The sequence below is a fragment of the Bombina bombina genome, chromosome 2 (genome assembly GCF_027579735.1).
Source record: "Bombina bombina isolate aBomBom1 chromosome 2, aBomBom1.pri, whole genome shotgun sequence".
NCBI classification, from domain to species: domain Eukaryota; kingdom Metazoa; phylum Chordata; class Amphibia; order Anura; family Bombinatoridae; genus Bombina; species Bombina bombina.
In genome coordinates, this window is record NC_069500.1 from 958,115,969 (window position 1) to 958,141,466 (window position 25,498).

General features: G+C 34.3%; 1 protein-coding gene across 3 annotated transcripts in view; it reads left to right on the forward strand.

Moving 5' to 3' along the window:
• The window catches only part of BMPR1B (bone morphogenetic protein receptor type 1B), a 729,768-nt gene that overhangs the window by 187,572 nt on the left and 516,698 nt on the right, over positions 1-25,498 (forward strand). The window contains exon 1 of one of the 3 annotated variants that reach the window (XM_053703448.1): positions 20,553-20,649. The exons of 1 other annotated variant lie outside the window; for it this stretch is intronic. The gene's annotated coding sequence lies outside the window, so the exon portion shown is untranslated. Of the gene's footprint in view, positions 1-20,552; positions 20,650-25,498 lie in introns of those variants that run through there. One more of the 3 variants, XM_053703450.1, reaches the window with a different exon arrangement.

Consider the following 25,498-nt stretch of genomic DNA (forward strand, 5'->3'; position numbering starts at 1 on the left):
ATTTGCTTAATTCTCTTGTTTTCCTTTGCTGAAGGAGCAACAGTGCATTAGTGGGAGGCAAATGTCTGTAGCCACCAATCACCAGCGTGTCCCCACTAGTGTAAGATATGTACATATTATTTTTCAACAAAGGATACCAAGAGATTAAAATACATTTGAAAATAGAAGTGATTTTAAAGGGGTATTATAAATACACACTCTATTTTGACTTTCCTTTCCCTTTAAAGCTACGTTATAGTTCTTTTAAATTAACCCCTTTGTTCACTGGGATAGGGAAATACTCATTTACATCTGTGAGATTAACCTATTACAATCCAATACCATCCTCACCACTGCTTAACCATCTGGATGCCATTTGTATGTTGACATGATGGGCATACTGGGGATGACTGCTCAATCACTATATTGTCACTTTTAACCCTTTGAGTGCTAAGCATTTTCCCACCTGGGGGCTAAGATTTTTTTAAAAAATGTATTCTTTGAACAAATTTTTTTTAAGTTTTCTTTTTTTTTTCAGACCCCCAAGACTTATACTGTTGGAAAGGTTAGACGATTACCTTTCCAGTGGTGGGTCTGTCTTGGGGGTCTGTAGCTGCTTAGATGCCTGAGATACAGGCTTCTAAGCAGCATGCCCCCTGCTCCTATACTTAACATTGTTAAGTATAAATAAAGGTGCATGATGACATCATCACGTTTTTGCACGTGACGTCACCACACAAAACGGGAAGCCCCAGCGATGCCTGTCACTCTACAGGCATGATCGCCGGGGTAGGAGCGGATGGGACCCCCAGATCTCCCTCAAGGTGGGAGAGTGCTAGTGACGGCTCTGAGCCATCATTAGCACTCAAAGGGTTAATATATGATACAAGCAAAATAATGCCCACATGGGAAACTACCACCGGGCTGTAAACTACAGCTTAATGTGTTACTAATAGCGCAGGGACTATTTTTTTTTCTCTAGATTGTGATTTTAATATTTGACAAGTATTTAGTTTTTTTAACAATATTTATCTGTATTGCTTGTAAATGCACAGTTTCCAGTTTGGGTTGATATAAAAATAAGATGGAGACTATGGGTTTCTACCATTAGAAGGACTTATGATATATTAACAGCTCTGAAACTGTAAAATGTGAACTCGTTCTCTCGCAATATTGTATATGCATGTAAGATGTTCAAATGAGACCACACCTTTATGACCTGTTTTTTATAGGGGACGAATCTTCATGCGTGCCAACTCCAAGCACAGTCGCAACCCAACAGTTTACAGTCCGAATGGGAAAAAAAAATTTGTTTGAGATATGCAACCTTAACCTTTGAATGACAGAAGACATAGAAATATATTTTAAAATATTTAATGTTATTTAACTTACTGTACAGCTAGGTCAGCCTTTTATGTTTAGTTAATATATTTATCCTTATAAATTTAAACAATATCCTCTAATTTAAAAAATGATGAATTCATGGATCCTTTAAGATATATTTCATAATTTAATATATTTTATACTCATATTTATAGGTACTTATATATATAAAATTTGAGTCAACATACTTAAATATGCATATGATTGTATTGAATAGGAGTGTGTTTTGCATGTTTAAAAAGTGTTTTGTAATAAATACATTAGTTCTGTAGAAATATTTTTTTTTTGCAGATTAACATCAGAATTGTTAATGGCTCATTGTTAAGTGAATAAAAATGAATGTGACTCTCAATATGGGGCTGTCGCAAAAAATGTGGGCACATTTTTAAAGCATCAAATGCCAATATTTTCAGTAGTCATTTGAACTAATATCAACCTGTTGAACATAATTAAGGGTGTCAATGTAAACTTGACCAAAGTTGGTAGATTATGGAAAAAATATAAACAGAGGCAAAAAGTACAATACACATAAAAAATGAAAACTGGAAAAAAACTGAAATAACAGATTTTAACATTTAAAAGCGTAATTTTGGTTGCATAAATAATGGATACTGGAAGTATAATAAACTAATTTAGTGTTTAGGACACAAGGCAGGGGCTTGAACCAGCTCTCCCTGTTAGGGAGACATTTACATACTACAATCTACTATATTTAGACTATCTGCAATGGAAACAAAATGGTTACAAGTCTTAAATCACGGGCATGCTAATAAATACCTGCAATCTTATCAGCTGTACCATGTAGGTATCGTGTTCTAACAGTGAATGACTAAAACTGTTTGGAATTTTTCTACAGTTATTTTTACAAGTCTCATAGACTAGACATTTTTTAAAAGTCACCCACAGCCAAACAGGAAGACAAATAAAATGATTTTGATGAGACTGATACACAACCAACTATCACTTAAATATGAGAGATCTAAAATTATGCAGACTCTGCAAATTCAAAAGGTGATATCCTTATAAATAATGCTGAAATTGCATTAGTCAAAATGTCATGAGGTTAAGTTTAATACCTTGGTTTAGAATGTGTTGCAGCTCTTTCCGGCAGCTAGGGGGTTAATAAATATTTGACTGCTGTAATGTTTTGATTGTCATGATTTCACTACCAACATTCTTATAGAAACACTTATAGGTATACAACAGTGTGAAAAGCTTTTGGATTAAATATTTCTAAAGTGTCATAAAAATATATAATTATTTGTTTGATAGTGTTATGATATAGTATATTGGTTGCATCTATATGTATCAAATGAATACTACCTACAAAAAGTTACTTTGTGTAAAGATATTTTAGCTGATAAGTGGGAGGAGCATACGTAATCTGGCTGAATAAATTAAAGAATATGTTGCACCTGATCTAGGGCCAGATTACAAGTGGAGAGGTAATTAGCACGCACGCTTGAGCTTTAATATCGCTGAAAGTAAACTTGTAACACTCGGGATAGCTCACATATTACAAGTTGAAAGTAAAAAGTTTGCTAACTGCTAATTTTTCTTCCGATGCTCTTCAATGGAGAGCACATCTGAAAAAAAATCTAAATCCTATCGCTCACATGCTAATCCGACACAGTGTAAGACCTACAGCACAAACCCGTACTAAGTAATAAATAATCTAATTTCCTATGTTCTTTACATAATATAGGGCTCCATTTATGAACTTGGGGAAGCAGCTTTGGAGCCCCATCGATACAGGCTTTTCCGCCTTCAATGTTAGCTATGGAGCTGTGGTCTTAGCTATTAAACTTATATGAAATATAGTTTTTTTTAAAAATGTAAAAGTCAAGTGCAAGTAAGTGGCTAAGGACATATAAAACCAAGATTTCTATAGAGCAGTGATGGCTAACCTTGGCACCTCTGATGTTTTAGAACTGCATTTCCAATGATGCTCAGTTAGACTGCAGATAGCTTAAAGGGACACTAAACCCAAAATTTTTCTTTCATGATTCAGATAGAGAATACCATTTAAAACAACTTTCCAATTTACTTCTATTCACTAATTTGCTTCATTTTTTAGATATCCTTTGTTGACGAAATAGCAATGCATATGGGTGAACAAATCACACGAGGCATCTATGTGCAGCCACCAATCTGCAGCTACTGAGCCTATCTATATATGATTTACAGCAAAGTATATCAAGAGAATGAAGCAAATTAGATAATAGAAGTAAATTAGAAATTTGTTTAAAATTGCATGCTCTTAATAAATCATGAAATAAATCATGTGGGTTTCATGTCCCCTTACACATCATGGTTAGCCATCTTTGCTGTAGAGTCATGTACACATTTTGAAATGCTTAAAAAATGCTCTGTCACACAGCTGTAAAACATCAGACAGATACTGAATACTAATTTAATTCTTATTTTTAAGCCTTGTGACCAAAACAAAAAGACTGAAACAATGGTTTTGTCTTTAGTTGATTTCTTGCCACTAGCTCTTTGGAAGACAAAAGCAAAATGCAGCTGCATTTTAGAGACCTTTATATAAAATGATCTAATTTATTTTGATCTGCCTTCTCTCATGTATTAGTAAATATCATTTCTTGTTTTAAAAATGTGCATGTTTTCATGGTAAAATACTATTAATTTATAGATTAAAGTTTGAATTTTAAAAATGAATAGGCAAATGTGATTTATTGGTTCTCCTTTTAATCTTTTTTATCTTTTATTTATATATCTATTGTTTCTTTGCATTTTTGACAGTATTTATTGAAAGCTTTAGAATATTTAACTTAGTGCTGTGTGTTATTTAATGGAAAAATACTACAATTTATTTTTTTAACTTATAGAAAGCCTAAAGTGTTAAAGTTATTGAACCTGTGTCTAAAAGATTGATACAGTATATTATTGGGGAAAAAATTAAGTAGAATAAACAAAAATATTACACTGTAGTAATACTTTAAAACCTACATTTTTGGATTTTCCCTTTTTTGGTGTTTATTATTTTTTCAATTTATTTTTGGATTTACATTTAGCCACTTTCCAGCATAAAGACAAACTGGTACCCAACTAATATATAGTCTGTTATGTACACAAAATGTCACTTATGGCGAACATTAGGTGCTTTTCCTAATATTTATATGTATATGCAATCCATTTCCTTATGTAGATATTTTGGGATCTGTTTTAAGTAATATATAACCCACAATTATCACCTTAGCATTAAATCATTAGATTTTGTAAAGGAAAAAATAGTGTTGATATGTTGGTAAAAATAATATCATGTTTCCATGCATTTTATTTTATATATTATTTTATGCATCATTTTATAGATATATTGTTTTTGCACATAATTAATGCATTTGCAGATAATTTAAAGGGACAGTCTACACCAGAATTTTTATTGTTTTAAAAAGATAGATAATCCCTTTATTACCCATTTCCCAGTTTTGCCTAACCAACACAATTTTAATAATATACTTTTAACCTCTGTGATTATCTTGTATCTTAGCCTCTGCAAACTGCCCCTTTTTCAGTTCTTTTGACAGACTTGCAGTCTAGCCAATCAGTGCCTGCTATCAGATTAATTCACGTGCACAAGCATAGTGTTATCTATATGAAATATGTGAACTAACACCCTCTAGTGGTGAAAAACTGTTAAAATGCAATCTGAAAGAGGTGGTCTTCAAGGTCTAAGAAATTAGCATATGAACCTCCTAGGTTAAGCTTTCAACTAAGAATACCAAGAGAACAAAGCAAAATTGGTGATAAAAGTAAATTGGAAAATTGTTTAAAATTACATGCCCTATCTGAATCATGAAAGTTTTGGCCTAGACTGTCCCTTTAATTTAAAGGGACATGAAACCCACATTTTTTTCTTTCATGATTTAAAAAGAGCATACAATTTTTAAACAACTTTCTAATTTACTTCTATTACATAATTTGTTTTATTATCTTGATATTCTTTGCTGAAAAGCATATCTAGATAGGCTCAGTAGCTGCTGATTGGTTCCTGCACATAGAAGCCTTGTGTGATTGGCTCACCCATGTGGATTGCTTTTTCTTCAAATAAGGATATCTAAAAAATGAAGCAAAATAAATAATAGAAGTAAATTGTAATATTGTAATATTGATTTAAAATCTGAAATTTTTGGGTTTAGTGTCCCTTTAAATTTAATGGCAATATATTTCACATCTTTAGAGTATTTCAGAATCTATTGCCACTTTGTTATGGGTAAATAGTTCTTTGTAAAAAAAAACAAAAAAAAAAACAAGCTTTTGGGAGTGTGCTCTTTTTACCAGCCTGTAAGAGATAATAAATTGTTTCTGGTTTGCAAATTCTCTATCTGATATTTTTTCAAGTTAAGACTTGGGTTCTAGTTACCTATGGGCTAGATTTCGAGTAGCGTGTTAAGAATTACGCACAAGGGGTTTATCACGAGTGTTTGAGTGTGTTGGGTTTTCTTCTCGCAATAAAAGTTGAAAGTAAGTATTTAAAGACATATAAACACATTTAAACACATAAATACATATGCATACCAGTGTTCACTCTAAGGCTAGTTTTGTGAGCAGCCCAGCAGTGAAATAGTTAATAAGGGAACCACACCTTGGAGTCTGCATTGTGTAGTGTTTGTTAATTGCTCTAATTAACTGTTTCACTGCTGGGCCGCTCACAAAACTGGCCTTAGAGGGAACAGTGATGCATACATATACATATATATAAATATATATAAGTATATTAGAGCCCTTTGCAGTTAAGTAGATGAAAGCAGGAAAAATCATACTATTTTTTTTGTTTAGCTCATTTTTTACCATGTTTTTTTTTTATATGTATATATATATAAATTGGTCTCACTACTGTACTCAGAATTTGTTTTATAGTTATAAAAAGAAAAATAAGGCCATACAATTTTAAGTACTGAGCTTTCATTGAAAGCAACATATAAACTTGTTTTATTATAGATATCTTGAATACATCCATGTATGACATCTTATGTATGAGATGTGTTATTTCATTCACAACATTTGTGGCTTTGTATCCATAAGTTATAAACCAGGAGGTTGAGGGGTATCTGTCACTGTCTTGTGGTTTGGGGTTGAGGATGGATAGTGTGCAGGAATGCCTGGAAGTTAGTGGGCATGTCTGTGTGGTTAGTGTACTTGTCTGGTTGGTCCATGAATGGGGCTTAGGAAAATGATGCAGGGACAGTAGGACAGAGCTAAGAATCAGGCAATGTCCTCAAATTGGGATAGTCGAAAGGTCTGTTCTTTTAGATTAAAGGAGAAATGCAGCATAGCACAATACTGTTTACCAAGAGAGTGCCAACAAATTAGGAGCTGTTGCCACTAGCTCCAATCTTGATCCACAGAATAAAGGTTTGTTGCGCAATCACATAAACATAAAAAGACTGTTATATTAAATTAATGGGTCCATGCACAGTAGACATAAGTACTGTCTGTACTGTATATGGACCTATTCATTTGAAATTATAGCACCATGGAATTTGTTGATTCTCTAGAAAATTATTATTATTATTATTAATAATAATAATAGTAATAATTAATTATTAACGTGTTTTTTTTTCCTTTTATCATTTTTAATATTTTAATCTAAAGTCCAGATACTAAGAGAATGAAGCAAATTTGATAAAATAAGTCAATTTAAAATTAGTTTAAAATTGCATGCTCTGGGGCCGATTTATCAAGCTCTTTGAGGGTCGCCGGAAACAGCAGTTATGAAGCAGCGGTCTAAAGACCGTTGTTCCATAACTTGTCCACCTGCTCTGAGACATCAATTCTGCCCGATCCTATACGATCATGCTGATTGACACCCCCTGCTAGCGGCCAATCTGCAGGGGGCGGCATTGCACAAGCAGTTCACATGAACTTCTTGTGCAATGATAAATGCCAACAGCGTATGCTGTCGGCATTTATCAATGTGCGGCGGACATGATATGCTACATTGTATCATGTCCACTCGCACTTTCATAAATTGGGCCCTCTGTCTGAATCATGAAAGAAATGGTTGTGGTTTAATGTTCCTTTAAGTCAAAAGTTTAGCTTAAAATTGGAACAAGCAGGTTACATACCTAGATATTCAATGCCCTTTGTATGATAGAGACAAACCTGCTAAATTGGTTTAAAAGAGGAAATTGCCCCCTCAAGACTGACAAAGATAGGCTTGTTTAGCACAGGAACATCTTTTTTTTCTTCTTAAAAAATTAACAAATCCCTTTGTGAAATGGAAGACAAATTAGATGAGGTACAATGCCCTTTTAATTAAATTGAAGCATTAATGTTACAAATAAGCACTTACATTTATGATCCCCCTATTTGTATCAGTTTGCCAAATAAACAATCCCCTTATGTATTGAGTCTTTGTTCAAACCTATTATATACAAGAGACTGTAGACATAATGGTTGCACTTACTGACACCTGCAATTTACTCATGAATATCAAAAGATCTTGCCAAAAAAAGACTGTGGTCTAAGGAAAAAAAACAACCAGAAAATCCAATTGAAATCATATTTAAAAACTAATTTCATGTTTGTTTCATATTCTTTTTGTTATTTTTTTGTTATTTTTTTACATTTGCACAAAACTAACAGTCTCTCAAGATTGCATCAGTTTATATTATATTAACGGTAAGATTTTTGGATCGTTGTATATTCCAAGCATTTGTTTTAGATAATTTTAGATGAAGAGCTAACATAATGAATATATTTCCAGAGCTGTCTCTGCTGTACATTGCAGAATATCAGTCTGGATCTGTAAGAAATAAATAAATATATATATAATTATATATTGCACAGTATTTTAATTATGGGTACCCAACATTACAGAATTTTGCAGCTCTATACAAATAAATTGTATCAATAATAATAAAAACTAATGTCAAAATATTGATTGTGTGTGTCAAAATTTATACTTTTTCATGATGATTTTGTGGCTGTAAATCAAGTACAAGAAATGACTATAATATCAATTTAAAGGAACATGAAACACAATTTTTTTCTTTCATAATTCAGATAAATTATACAGTTTTTAAACAACTTTCCAATTTACTGCTATTATTAATATTGCTTCATTCTCTTGGTATCTTGTATTCAAGAAGCAGCAATGCACTCCTGGGAGCTAGCTGCACACATTTGTAAGCTAATGAAAATGGGCATGCAAGTTCAGCCACCTATCAACACCTAGCTTCAAGCTCCTGAGCGTATCTTGATATGCTTTTCATCAAAGGATACCAAGAAAATGAAGCAAATTAGATAATAGAAGTAATTTGCAAAGTTGTTTCAAATTGTATGCTCTATCTGAATCATGAAAGAAACATTTTGGGTTTAATGTCCCTTTAAACAGTAAGTGGCTGATCTCAGCTGATGCAATTAATTGAAGGGTGTGGTAAATCAAAAATCCAATCGTCTAAGAGAACACTGCATTGTTTCTGTGCATAATCATCAGACTTGAACTTTATCATCATGAGTAAAATAATGACTAATAGATTATTCTAAATTTACTCAAAAGACAAGAGAATATTATATTTATTTGCAGTTTTAATAAACAAAAGTAAGTCAAGTTTTGAGATGTTTTCTCATTTAATTAATATACATTTGATCTTGTATGGTATTATCTTTATAGTAGCATACAGCAAAGCTGGATTGTTATTAGACATAGTAGACAGCTGCCAGTGATATTGTATTATTGATCTTTGTCTGGAAGTGATGTTCTGCTAATAATTGAGTTCAGCACAAGAAAATGTAAAGCCTCCTCTTTTTCAGATATATTTGTCTTTGGAGACTGCATAAAAAGTGAGATGCATAATTACTTATACAGAATAAAAAAGTCCTATCCTTGTGAAAAGCCTAGGGCAGCAGTGGTATAAATTAGAAAATGGGCAATATCCATAATTGCTCATGAGGATGCCGAGGAGCAATATCATGTTAGAAATACATTGAGTATTGCTTCATCTATACTGTTTCACAGTTTTTCTATTGTGTGTTCCTGCTATTAATTCATACAGTTCTTGAGGTGCTCAATACTTCATATCTCACGCGTCAAATATGAACCACTAAAAGTAAAGTGCGCTGAACAGAAAATTAATATTACACACTTAATTTATTCCCACAATTAGACCGCTGCTTCTTATACTCTTTTCCACTTCTGAGATGATGAAGAGAAATCACCCTGAACTCTCTCGCTCAGGGTAATTGACAGGCGCTTCTCTCGCATCGAAAGGTTGTTCAAAAGCAGGGGCGGGCATTAGTACACACTCATCAGATCCGCTGCCTTTATGCAGAGAAGACATGCGGACAACTTCTCAACTTGACATGGGGCCCAATAATTTTATGTTTTAAAAATGATGGGATTCCACCATTGACAAAAAATATTAAGCAAGTGAATTAATACGTTACATTTTTTTTGTAAAAAATACTTGAGCATGGAAGTTCTTTTCCTAATCAATATATAAAAATCCACTTTTAATGAAAAACAAACAAAAAAAACAATAACTACAACAGCACCACTTCAGAAATACGCTTGCAAAACGGTTTATGTAAATGTTTGTAATTGTGTCATGTCTCTTTTCTTCTGGTAAAGTAGTCTTGCTGGATAGAATTGGCGACCTCACAAACAAGAACAAGGGGCTGGATGTGGGTGTTCTGGGAGTTCAAGCGGTAATGTCAGCATATTTAACCTACACTTAGGTTACCATTGCTACAGGCAGACAGGTTCAAAAGTAGTGAACCTGTCTGCTTGCAATCGCAGCTTGCAATGTTTCAATGCACGGTGGAATTGATCATTGCACAAGGGGATTCTTGTGCACTGCCACACCCTGCTCCAGTACAACCAATTTAGTGTCAGGTTGATTGATCTTGCCCCTTCTGAGGTGGTAGAAAGGAAAAAAGAAACAGTTTTTGCTTCCTAAATATGTGGCAGCAGGCTCACTTATGCAAACTTGCTCCACATAGCTTTATAAATTTACCCCTTAATCCCAGATTGTGTAATTCATATAGAATTTATTGCACATTTAAAGAATCTTGTCTCACTGTCATTACTTGCTATTTTAAGCTGACAAGGTTGTCTTGTTAAAAAATCCCAAAAGAGTGCACTCTCACCATCTGTTCATCCACCAGGGTGCAAGCAAATAAAGTATGGTCTGATGAAGGGATAAGATCCCCAAAACGTCACATGCTTTGATATTTGTGCATAATAAAGCATTTTTGAAAATTTCCAGCAATTTCACGCCTGTTGTGCATTTTGTGTGTGAGTGTGTGTGTATATATATATATATATATATATATATATATATATATATATACACACACACATCACAGGGCTTAGTGCTGCTATGGGGTGGGAACTTGATTGGAGCCTAATTTAAAGATTTATGGATGGTCCTTTGTATGACCCATTCTACCACCCTTCCCAGATCATCTGCTGTGTTATCAGTATTTTGTGGAGAAACTGTATTCTGAGACAATTCACTAACAGTGAAATTCTCTCTCATCCTTTTTTAATTTTGCTCCATGGGATGAGAAGTGTAAGGTGATGTGATTTGATAGATTTTTCCAAGCTTATAACAAGACAAGACAACTACTGGATACTAGGTTGCCATGGTACATAGAAATTGCAGTCTAACACCTAGCAAATTGATGGTAAGCTGAGAAGTTGTAGAGGGAAACAGGGGAAAGAGAGACTTGCACATCAGTGAAACTTTGCAGGGAGACCTGTATGATTTAGAACATAGAAAACAGAGAACTGCATGTTTTTAAAGTTTAGAGGGCAGCTGTGAAAGTGAGTGGACGGAGAGTTTGCATTCACATTCTGGCTGCACCAGAATACTGTTAGGTATGTAACTGGACATTGATGGGTTAATGTGTTATGTGTCTAAGGGCCAAGAGAATAACCACTGCTTGGTTTGTAATTTGTGTTTCTAAGCATTTGGAATAGCTGTTAGATTTTAAACATATTTGTTAAGCCCTGGCATACCGGGGTCCTCTTTTTGGGGAAACTATACAAATAAAATAAAAACAGATGTATTTAGGTATCACAAGAAAATAAAATGCCTGCATTTGTTTAGAGTTTAATACAAATGAAATTGTTCACTTTCACTATTAAATGATCATATCACAAAATTGGTAAACACATATTTTCCACATAACTAAAAAAAAGTACAGCTTGTTATAGGGACACTGTACCCAATTTTTTTCTTTTGTGATTTAGATAGAGTATGCAATGTTAAGTAACTTTCTAAGTTACTCCTACTATCAAATGTTCTTCATTCTCTTGATATCTTCATTTGAAAAGCAAGAATGTAAGTTTAGATGCTGGCCCATTTTTGGGGAACAACCTGGGTTGTCCTTGCTGATTGGACAGCACCAATAAACATGTGCTCTCCAGGGTTCTGAAACAACGATTAGGCTGGCTCCTTAACTTAGATGCCTTCTTTTTTAAATAAAGATAGCAAGAGAACGAAGAAAAATTGATAATAGGAGTAAATTAGAAAGTTGCTTAAAATTGCATGCTCTATATGAATCAAGAAATAAAAAAATTGGCTTCAGTGTCCCTTTAACATAATAGAGCAACCAGTGCTTCTAAGCATAGAAATACAGTCACAATTTACTACCTATACACTGAATTCCTGATGTTCATGTCTACATCAGCATCTTTAGAAAACACACACAAGTGAACCGTGAACAAAATACTGGTTGGGGTATGATACATGGGGAAAATATTTAAAAAGCTTAGACTTAATGAAAAATAGAAAAAAAATATTGTGGGGTGAACTTTTCATCTAGTCTTAATGTAACTGTTAATGTCAGTGGTGATTTTGTAAGGGTGCATTGGGTTAAAAAAAGTAGCCCACAATTTTACTTTGTAAACCTTTTGACTGGCTTTGCTGAGACGGAAAAATGAAAATTGCCTCTCACTACTCCTGTCCCTTCGTGCTTAGCCATGGCCCTGGCCCATCTTGTCACAGGGAACTATCTAGCCAGATCCCTAAACTTCCAAATCCTACCCACAGAACACCTGATACTCTATCTACCCTGAGTCTGCCCACAGGGCACCTACAACTCTGCCCACAGTACTCCATTACTTAGTCCTCAGCTTCCTGGCCCCTGCACAGAGCTCCGTATTTGCCCCTATAGGGCTAGATTACAAGTGAAGTAGTGGTAGCTTGCGCTCGCTTTCAAGCATTAAAACCACTAGAAGTAAAAAAAAAATCTGCACAGAAATTTGCGCTCGTATTATGAGTTAAAAGTAAAAAGTTGCAAAGTCATGGTAACAAAAAGACTTTGAGAAGTCGTGAAGAAAAATGAAGCTGAAAAAGTTGAAAAAAACACCCACAAGTCGCGCAAACACGATTTCGGTTATTTAAAACATAAGAAGATAATATTGCCTATTTCATACTCAAATAGATAGCAGAATAAGTTCTATTTATTCTTAAAGAGATATTTAAATATATAACTGATGGATTTTTTTTTTTACTTTTTTGGAACGTGTTGCAGTCATCAGATTTGAAATGAGTGTATATTTAAAAAAATACATTAAATTCACTAAGTAAAACATCTAATATTGTGTTAATAATGTGTTTTCAATATAGTACAGGGTAAATTAAATTTTCAAATGACTATTTTTGTTTAGTTTTTTTTGTTGCATTTTTCATACTGTCCCAACTTTTTCGGAATTGGGGTTGTAACTTGTACATGATTGTGTTATAAGTATAGATATATACAGATATATATAGGAATATCTATTTAATAATACATAGAACATATTCTGCAATATGCACAACATTGGAATGCATACAATTTACAGTAAATACAAAGTATAACACTTTATTAAATATGAATATTGCATAAATAAGATTTTTTAATGTTTTCATCTAATTGATTGCAAAGGGCTCCAATGCACTTGTGTATATGTCTATGCATATGTTTTAATATGTGAATATATATTTGCAAATACATAAATACACATATAAATATATAAATACATCTGTACACACACACACACACACACACACACACACACACACACATATATATATATATATATATATATATATATATATATATACTCACTGGCCACTTTATTAGGTACACCTTGCTAGTATCGGGTTGGACCCTCTTTTGCCTTCAGAACTGCCTTAATTCTTTGTGGCATAGATTCAACAAGGTGTTGGAAACATTCCCCAGACATTTTAGTCCATATTAACATGATAGCATCACACAGTTTCTGCAGATTTGTTGGCTGCACATTCATGATGCAAATCTCCACCACATCCCAAAGGTGCTCTATTGGATTGAGATCTGATGACTGAGGAGGCCATTGGAGTACAGTGAAATCATTGTCATGTTCAAGAAACCAGTTTGAGATGATTTGAGCTTTGTAACATGGTGCTTTATCCTGCTGGAAATAGCCATCAGAAGATGGGTACACTGTAGTCATAAAGGGATGAACATGTTCAGCAACAATACTCAGGTAGGCTGTGGCATTTAAATGATGCCCAATTGGTAATAAGGGGCCCAAAGTGTGCCAAGAAAATATCCCCCACACCATTACACCACCACCACCAGCCTGAACCATTGATACAAGGCAGGATGGATCTATGCTTTCATGTTGTTTACAACAAATTCTGACCCTATCATCTAAATGACGCAGCTGAAATTGAGACATATCAGATCAGGCAATGTTTTTCCAATCTTCTATTGTCCAATTTTGGTGAGCCTGTGGGAATTGTAGCCTCAGTTTCCTGTTCTTAGCTGACAGGAGTGGCACCCGGTGTGGTCTTCTGCTGCTGTAGCCCATATGCTTCAAGGTTCAACGTGTTTTAGAGATTGTATTCTGCATACTTTGGTTGTAACAAGTGGTTATTTGAGTTACTGTTGCATTTCTATCATCTCAAACCAAGTCTGCCCATTCTCCTGTGACCTCTGACAGCAACAAGGCATTTTCATCCACACAACTGACGCTTACTGGATATTTTCTCTTTTTCGGACCATTCTCTGTAAACCCTAAAGATGGTTGTGTGTGAAAATCCCAGTAGATCAGCAGTTTATTAAATACTTAGACCAGCCCGTCTGGCACCAACAACCATGCCTAAATGCATTGAGTTACTGCCATGTGATTGGCTGATTAGCAATTTGTGTTACCAAACAAATGAACAGGTGTACCTAATAAAGTGGCTGGTGAGTGTATATATATACATATATACAAATCCAGATTTAGACATATATATGTATGTACAGTAGCAAGAAAAAATATGTAAACCCTTTAGAAATGACTGCATTTATGTATAAATGTGTCTTAAAATCTGGTTTGATGTTTTTCTAAGGTACACACAATCTGTTTTAACTAATAACACAAAAAATATTATATTGTTCTTGTACAAATTGAATATATCATTCAAATATTCACAGTACAGGTTGAAAAAAGTATGTGAAACTGTAGGCTAATTACTTCAACAGAAAACTGCAAACACAAGAGAGGCGCACAAATGTGTGTATCCGTAGCGAACAACGAAGTTAAACAGACACCAATCTTATACACAGACTACTCACAATATCCTCAAGCACACTTATGTGCTAGTAGTAGCGGGCTGGCTATCAGAGCTACCCAGCTTGCTCCCTCCGGCAATCGCTCGCTCCCAATCTAAAAGATAAGAAGCGCCCAAATGTGTGTATCCGTGATAACCAGAAACCCCCAGCTCCACAATTCTTACACAGGGTACTCACAATTTGAAGAAGCACACTTATGTGCTTGTAGACGCAGGCTGGCTATCAGAGCTAACCAGCTAGCTCCCTCCGGTCTCAAAGGTTCCTCCAACGTAGGTGTATGGTAATGCTGTTCTCACCCAATAAGTAGCAAAGCCAGAATAAAATCAAGGTATTTATTGATATAAACAATATTGGCTGTAATACAAAGCTGCATATAGGTGAGCATATGGAAATATGCTACTCGTTTCTCGGCTACTAACGGCCGATTCATCAGGCATATTATACATAGGACTTCCACCGGCTTTTATAGCCGTGATTACCATACAACCTACATAATTACGACCTCCCTAAAAAAGGTGTGTGAGCTTATCACCCAATGACCAACTCCGGTTTTCATATCAACCTCTATGATACGCTGCCCGCACTAGGTGTGTGTGAATCACGCCAATCACCTATGTTAATTGTTGGGGGATGTGCGCTCAGCGTGCCTGAGATCAATAATGAGAACTTTTCTGAAACCCAGCTATATGCCGTTCTATGGTAGTACACAGCGGCTGTTATCCCACACTAAGGGAAACTGAAATATTGATCTTGCTCTCTCCACACCTAATACACTAGTAAAAGTAGATTACATATATATATATAACAATCGATAAATAATAAAATATAAACACATCGTACCTAACTCATTTTAAAAAGGGTTTAAAATATTTGATATCTAGATAATGTATAAATATCATAAGTCCATAAACACAATATATAACTATATGGATTAAAAAAGTGATTAAACTTTACGGCTCCTATACCTATGGTGCCATTCTTCCCACCAGGAACAGAAGCTTATGCATGTAGTATGTGTAAATACACATAAAGTAGCGGTCACCATTACTTCGTGAATTTTAATTATATTAGGTCCAAAGTGTGACCCCTATTTATTATATTCATATGGGGCATTCTGTGTAGCGTACCCAGAGTGATGTAGTATATATCAGGCAGTTTTTGCCCTGTTCGTCAATTTTTTATTCCTGTTGTATTTTGTTCATACAGTTTCCTATACGTCCATAAGGATGTGATAATAATAATTGTGAATTAAATAATAAAATAGTGAATTAATACTAACGAATATCCCTATATTCCTAATAACAAATTTATGAACCCTAACTACAAGGGTGTATATATAGTATACAATAACCCAATTTCAAAGGTGATTAGGATTCTAGTACTAAAGTGATGTGTTACTTCAACAGAAGCGTATTAGATTTTGAAATTGGCAAACCTGGTGCCCAATTAATGAAACGAGATTGGGATGTGGCTTAGAGCTACTTTTGAGTTATAAAAAGCACTCACACATTTTGAGTTTGCTATTTATAAAATGCATATCTTGATGTGAACCATGCCTTGCAAAAAAAGAGCTCTCATAAAGCCTAAGATCACATTTTTTTGCTTTAAATAAAGCTGGAAAGGGTTAAAAAGTTATCTCAAAGACCTTAGATATTCATCTCTCCACTGTTAGACAACGTGTCTATAAATGGAGAGGATTTAGTCCTGTGGCTACTGTCCCTAGAAGTGGCTGTCCCGTCAAGATGACTCAAAAGACACATCTCCCGATTCTCAATCAGGTAAAAAAGAACCCTAGAGGGACAGCTAAAAACGTAAAAAAATCATTAGAACTGGTTATCATCTCTGTTCATGAGTATACTTTACGGAAAACATTGAACAGGCATGGTGTCCATGTCAGAACACAATGAAGAAAGCCGCTGCTTTTCCAAAAAAACATTGCTGCGCACCTGAAGTTTACCAAAGGCCACCATGACATTTTACAGCGCTACTGGAAAAATGTTTTGTGGATTGATGAAACTAAGGTTGAGTAGTTTGAGAAAAACATGCAGCACAATATATGGCGTAAAAAGGGCACTGCATACCAACATGAAAACATCATACAAGCAGTTAAGTATGGTGGAGGGAGCATCATGATGTGGGGCTGCTTTAGAGCCTAGACCAGGGGTCAGCAACCTTCAGCTCCCAGATGTTTTGGAACTACATTTCCCACAATGCTGGGACACTCTTTAGGCTATCTGAGCATCATGGGAAATGTAGTTACAAAACATCTGGGAGCCGAAGGTTGCTGACCCCTGGCCTAGACCACTTGCCATCCATCGAGGGAAAAATGAATTCCCAAGTTTATCACAATATCCTACAGGATAATATCAAGGTCGCTGTTCACCAGCTGATGCTCAGTACAAGTCAGGTGATGTAGCCAGACAATGATCGTAAACATCAAAGTGAATCCACTACAGAATGACTACAAAAAAAAAAATATGCCTAGGAGTGGCTCAGTCAGAGCCCAGACCTTGACTCCAAAGAGATGCTGTGGAATGACCTCAAGAGAGCTGGTCACACCAGACATGCTAAGAATATGGCTGAGCTGAAGCAGTTCTGTAAGGAAGAGTGGTTCAAAATTCCTCCTGAATGTTGTGCAGTTCTAATCTGCAGCTACCGGACATGCTTGGTTGAGGTTATTGCTGCCAAAAGAGGATAAACTTGCTATTAAATCCAAGTGATCGCTTACTTTTTCCACAAGCACTGTGAATGTTTCATGGAATGTGTTCAATAAAAACATAAAAAATATAATTGTTTGTGTGTTGTTAGCTTAAGCACATTATGCTTGTCTATACTTGGGACTTTGATAAAGATGAGTTGACATTTTATGACCAATTCATGCAGAAAACCAACTAATTTCAAAGGGTTCACATACTTTTTCTTGCTACTGTATCTCTATGTTAAAGCCCTTTGCAGTCTTTTTTTAACACCTGAGACCTCATATCTTTGAGCCCTTATAACTTTTTAATTCAATTTTTTTATATAATATTTTTTATCAGACAGTTTTATTATGAGTGTAACGATACTGTTAAATATATTTTTGTGTTTTGTGCAACTTTTTATTTGAGCATAACAGTTAACCAGAGCTCTGAGGTTGTGGTAATGATTCTAGCGTAAATCACGATTGTGTTCGCATTTCATTTTAACTTGTAATACGAGTGTAATTTAACTTGCACTCAAATGGCCTTGAAAACCTGATATCGCGTGCACGCAAATGATTTTGCTCCACTTGTAATCTAGACCATAATGTTGATTTCTTAAATCACAACTGGATAGTGCATTTGTTAGTCTCATGCAATGAAAGGCTACACTATGGTTAAAACATTTTATGAGGAATATATGCTAGACAAATTTATCTATCTTGTACTGTCACCATAGAGTGATTTAAATAAAAAAAAACTCTGCATATTTTTTCTTTCACATTTTGCCAAATCATTTAGTAAAAGTTTGAAAAACTAATACACATACATGAATAGCTGTAAACTTTGGTTAAAGCATTGTTATATCTACAAGAAATTAAAGGGACATAAAACAAATTGGGATAGAGACAAAATATAATATGTACTTGAATTACTTTACCTGCACATTTATACCGCAGTGCCTCGCCATTAACCCTTTCTTTTTAGTTTCTAAATTGTAAAGCTCTAATTCCCCCCACACATTTCCTTCTATGGCTGTATCCATATGTATTGTTGTTTTGGTAAAATGCAAACATGCATAGGGATTATCTGATGGAGCAAGCCTAGAAGCTGTGAACTCAGTTGAAATACAATGCCTGTGCCTAAACACTGATAAGGGGGTGGAGATGGTTTCTCCAGGCAGCTTAGCTATGTAATTCCTTTTGCTTATTTTTGAAAATTATTTTAAAATATTTGCCAGCAATTTTTAAACACTTTTGTTATGCAAACTATTTTTAATTAATTGGCCCTTTTAGGATATACACAGTTCTCAACCTGTTTTATGTCCCTTTAAGTAATAACCTAGCTAGATTCTGAGAGATCAGGAGGCAGAGATGGGTGGTCTAGGGGTAGAGTTTAGGCAAACGGAGGGGTGCCAAGTAATTGGGGGCAGAATCTGCACAGACAACCATGGATAGGTAATTTCTGAAACTGGTTTGGATGGTCCCAGGTTTCACTGAAATAAAGTACAACATAAATTAGTAAAGAAGAGAGACAAAGTTCTGAAATCTGGATCATCCAGTGAATTGTAGGACAGCTTATCAGCTCTGAACTGTCTCCATGAAATGAACATTTGTTTTTATGTATTCTTTAGAGCCTATGCACTAAACTTAAAGGAATATGAAACACAAACTTTTCATTCCATAATTCATACTACATAATTCTACATAATTTCATACTACATAATTCAGATAGAGCATGTGATTTTAAAAAAAAATCTATTTTACTTCTATTATCAATTTTTCTTTGTTCTGTTGGTATCTTTTGTTGAAAAGCAGGGATACATGCTTATGAGCTGGCCCATTTCTGGAGCACTATATGACAGCAGTTTTGCAAGAATCTTATTCATTTGCAAGAGCACTAGATGGCAGCAATATTTCCTGCTATGTAGTGCTCCAAATGCCTACCTAGGTATCTCTTCGATACAGTCTATCATGGGTACATAGCAAATTTGATAATAGAAGAAAATTGGAAACTTTTTTTTAAAATTGTATGTTCTGTCTGAATCACAAAAGAAAATTCTTGGGTTTCATATCCCTTTAATTTATCTAATTTAAGAATTGTTGCTAAAAAATGCTGTAAGTAAATAATAAAAAAAATAATATATATATAAAATAATATATATATATAAATATATGCGTGTGTGTGTGTGTATATATATATATATATATATATATATATATATATATATATATATATGAATTATCACAACACTAGTGATGGATGCAAATAGAATTGTTCACTTTTAAATAGCCAATTAACTATATTAAATTCTAAGACTTTTTAACTTTCATATTTTTTGGATCTTATTCACTTACATAAACCTCTCCATTCTGTAGTGAACGTAACAGGATATACCACATAACCTGGAGAAGTTTATTTCACCTAAGAATGTTTTCATCACTATTGAATATAGCACGACTGCTATGTTAAAGTAAATGTGCTTAATTGCATTGATCAACATAAAACATACAGAATAAAAATGTTCCATTTCACATAGCAGTATGTGTCAGCTATGAACCACCCATCATGCATCATGCATGCCACACTATACAGCCTTTTGTGGTTTCTGGCTGTTTGAATTGTAGAGACCAGCAGCTGGAAAATTTAAGTCTGTGCAGCAAACCTACAGCTTATGTGTCTGAATGAGTAGGCTGCTACTATTGCGACTTTTGTAACTATTGTGCATGTTTAAAGAGAGACCCACACTATTTAAAAGCCAAGTTATTGTGCTAAGACGTAGAGTCCTGTAAGCAGGGAAACCTGAGAACTAGACAGAGCTTTTCCTGCAAGTAACAGATGGTTACTGTTTAAGTGCAGGCATAACCATGTTCCTATACCACATGTAATGCTGGGGGGGAGGAGGTCTAAGAAAAAAGGGAAACCGTGATTGGTGCTTTCTCATATCCTACTTAATCATAGTCATATGGGAGGCCTGTTCAAGCATAGAGAGAGATGGCTGTTGAAATTTGTAGTGTGCTGGAATCCTGCAAGGAAGCTGTACAGTGCGGTAAGTTTCTGTGGCTTGTTTTCTGCCCTAATGAATAGAGCCTTTCCATATCTGCCAACCCTGCAGAAAATGTGGTCAAGGGAGTTATTATGAAATGTACCAAAGCCTGGCACGCAGCTAATTACACATAACAAGAAATAAGCTGGAAGCTCAGACCCTAAAGTTCACAAAGTGTTACATTTTATCACTTGTTTAATACAGCAATTGTTTTTGTGTACAGTTCTGTGTGTTGATGTTATGTGAGTACTGTAGATGAACAATGGCTTGGAACTTTGTGAGCATCTACAGTGAGTGATAGTAAAATTCTGCAATGTAAAATAATGATTAGTAGAACAGATTTTATTCTGGTGGAAAGTGTAATTCAGATTTTGTGTTTATGATTTATACTGAACTGGAAGTTATTCATCTTGCATGTGTGAAATTATGGATTTTTATTTATAATCAATGATCTTTCAATTAAGAAAACTATTATTTTTTTTCTGATTTACCAAAATGTGAGTTAGTTGTCCAATAATTAGAGAATCAGCTCTTTGAGAACTGGTAAAACCAAAGTATTTGATTTTTAGTGAACTTCTGGAACTGCAAAATGATTTTAATGTTTGTTTGCAATAATAGTTGAATAATTTAATGAAACTGGGCTTTTAAAGATTTTGGTGTAAATGTTGTGTTTAATTAGTGTAAATAGCATTTACATTTCAGTAGTATATCAAATTAGTTTACATATTTGCTAAAACTTTCTTTTTTGCATAAAATTCAATTTAACTGTAAATTTTCCAATGTATACTTTAATAAAAAAATCATCCATATCATCTTTTAGCCTTGCAATATGTAGTAATATGCACTTTTTTCCTAATTATACATACCTCAATATTCTGTGTGACAGTTATTTTATAATTTACAATGTGGTATTATATTCTCCTGTGTTACAAAAATGTTGAACAAATCAATTTTTTTATAATCTTTTTTTTTTATTGAAAAAGCTGTAAAATGTGTAGCATTAAAAGAAAAGATTGTATGTGAATATATTCTAAAACAATATGTAAAAACTGAAGAAATTCCACTTGTGTAGAGAAACCTTTATCATTAGTGAATATTGTCCAGTGATTTAATTCCACACATTTTCAAGCTAACATTTTTTTTTCTTCAAATATTATCACATGTAAATAAAACTTTAAAATATTGCGTGTAGCAGGATATTTTTAGCATATGTTCTATATTATCTTGACTCCTGCTAAGCACAGCTATACTTGATGGTTTTTCAAAGATTGATTAAATATAGAGAACACTTTGTCACTATGTTCATGTAGAAGCAATGAGATTCTTTATTCTGTGTGTTTTTGTTCTGCTAGTCCTCATGCTACATTTGCTAAAGCAGTTTTATCCAATTACAGAAGCACAAACAAACTATTGGGAGGCCCACATCAGTCAGTACACCTTGTTTTCTGTTAAAGTTTAGGAAAATAGAGCATATGATAGTCTTCTGAGACTTTGCTCTGAATCCAAATGGTAGTATAAATTACTCTGCTCAATTTCCTGCTGTTTATAGCACTGTTCAATTGCATAAGGGGGTCCCTTCTTGGACGTTTTCCTGAACTCTATACTCTTTTCAAGCTTGAGATATATTTAGTGTTATTTAATAAATTAAATGTAGATAATTGAACAGTTTATCAAGCCTGAAATGTGTTCACTTCTACATATAAGTAGCTGCCAGACAGTTTAAATGAATTAACAAAAATTCAAATTACTTACATGAAACTGTTTACACCACAGGTTAATACTGTAAACTACATGTGTTAAAACTAAATTTATATATTGGAGACTACATAAAGCTGATTTAAAACATGCATTCAAATTAGTAATTTCATACAGTTTATCAAACATATTAGGTAATTATGTATTTGAATTTCATGCAGCTTTCATATTGGTAGTCAACAGTAAATGAATACTATTGGTTTGTTGATGAAGCACAGAAAATTAAAAGTATATACATCATTAAAACCTGTAATAAATGTGAGATTTAGTATATAAGGAAGATATTTCCCTATAGGTGCATTCACTCAAATTTATTTTGCCTGGTTGTTCAAACCTCTGTTATTCCATATTTTCTTTGTTGGCTGTCACTTATAGCTGATAAGAGGTCATACTTTAGGTTTAACAGTCTTCTTAAATAGCGTTATGCCACAGGGCACCAGATAAATGGCACTGTTCACCACATAAAATAATGTTTGGGGTAGTGCTTAAGTACCTTGTATCTATGGGTGCCAGCTATATCTCATAAACAACATAAAATAACTTTAAAAATAAAATAAAAAATGTATCAGTAATATTTCCAGGAATTTATTTTAAGTTGCATCACTAACTAGTATATGATTTCTCTGGTATTGTTGGTGAGTAACATGGTCTTTGCTTTCATGTTTTTTTGAGGTTTCTGATCTGAAAAGATTCAAACTATCCTGTGATGTCACTATAGTGTTGAAGGGGTACATTTATCAAGCAGCGGATGCTGCTTATTTTGCGGGAAACAGAATTTAAGAAGCAACCGCTGCTCCTTAACTCGTTGTGGCAGACTGCAATCATCCCGAACAGATACGATCCGGATCCGCCGGTGAGCAGGGGGCGGCATTGCACAAGTATTTCACCAGAAATTCTTGTGCAATGTTAAATGCATTTAGCGTATGCTGTCGGCATTTAGCGATGCAGGACGGACATGATTTGCTATAGCGATTCATGTCTGCCAGGGGTATGATAAATCTACCCCGAAGGCACAAAATTACTTCAGTATCATAAATAGCACTATATTTCTAGCAAAAATGTAAAATATACATGTTTCCTTCATGCACATTTTAAGTTAAATATACTCTATATTCACATCTCCCAGACTCAACACAATCTATATATTTTTTTAATTTTAAGTAAGAAAAATAAATATTCTACCAGTGCTACATCCAGTCAGGGCCAGCAGTTCCCAATCCATTATTTTCAGTGGGGTGCACTCCTGAGCAATCTTGCATTGTTTATCTTACTCTAAGGGGTCAATTTATTATTGGCCGAATTGGGACAATTCACCCTGTTTCTGCGCTAGCCTTCAGGCTACAGCGTATCATATCCGCCAGACTTTAATAAATTGACCCCTAAGAAGCAAGCACTAAAGAAGGTCCACCATTTAAAGTAATGACTTTTAAACTATGATATCTGATTGGCTGTAGCTCCTGCAACAACAAAAAATGCATCACATCTGAGGGCAGGATGAAGGTTGAAACTACAGGGTAAGGTTCATTCAAAACATGCATGAACAAGTTTAAAGGGACATGAACTGCCATTATGCAACCTTATGGAAACTAGGTTACACTGCAGGCATCTGAAGGACAGTTGCTGCACATGTGCAAACAGGTCAGCACTGAATGTGGTGAAAGGTAAATTTCAACATGGTGGCACCCACGAACTAGAGGAAGGCATTGAATATCCTCAACACATTGCTTATAAAATGTATTAAGTATTTAATGTCCCTTTAAGTACCACTTTTTAATGTCCCTTTAAACGTTGTATTAAATTCCCAATAATGTGTTGAATTTATCATATTATAAATAAACCAATGCTGCATACTTTCATTATTTATATTGCCTGTTTTACTGTAATTTCCCATCTGTGTTTTTTACTCACTACTTTCAGTGTAGTAATATGTTGCAGTTTACTAGAGCACTTCTTTACATTAAATAATCATACACAGTGATTTACATGAAGTACATAAGCTCATTTACATATGACATCTGACTGGCAAATCAAAAGGAAACCAGGCACACATACTACATTTGTAAAAAAAAGATTTTAAGGGGCTGTTCTGAATATGCAGTACCCTGAACATTTTTGTAACATGAAAGTTTATTTTATTTGCATCTTTAGCAATTAATAACTTAATTGCTAACAAGTAGAAAACAGACTTAAATATCCCTTTTACTTCACTCTCTGGGGCCTATTAATTAATGTGCGTGCGGACATGATCCCATATTGCAGATCATGTCAGCCGCACATCGATAAATGCCGACAGCATATGCTGTCGGCATTTATCATTGTACCAGCAGTTCTTGTGAACTGCTGGTGCAACGCCGCCTCCTGCAGATTTGCGGCCAATCAGCAGGGGGTGTCAATCAATCCGATCGTATTGGATCGGGTTGATTTTTAGAGATGTCTGTCCACCGCCTCAGAGCAGGTGGACAGGTTATGGAGAAGCGGTCTTTATAACTTTATATCTATATTCCAATAATAAGAAAGAATAAACAAATTGGTTAAAGTGTTTATTGCTTTGAATGAGTGTATGTAGGAAGTTACAAATGAACTTAGTGTAAGTAGCATGTTCATGTTTATTTATACAACTTCAAGCATTCGGATCACCCATTCTATAATGAGCTAATTTCAGAAAAACGATTGCCTGTATTTACATTTGGAAAAAAAACAAAAAAAAACAGGAGATGAATAATAAATCTGTCAAACCATGTACTGTTTGGTATATACCAAGTATAGGCACTGCAATCATATTTAAAGGGACAGATGCTAGTGAAAACCATGTGTGGAGTTCAGTTAATAAATTATACCTTAAATAGTTTTTACCTGAAATCTGATTTTGTGCTTATAAGTATATTCTTGGATAGTTATGTACCATGTCATTTTATGTGAGTATAAACTTTTTTCAGAATAACATTTACTAGAAGCTTTATAGTGATATACAGCATTGTGGTAACACTAAAGCATTTGCACAGTTAACAAATGAAGAATATTTGCTGAACAATATTTTAATGAAAGACAATTGCTGTATCTCACAATATTAAAATGTACTTATATAAAATATTAGAAC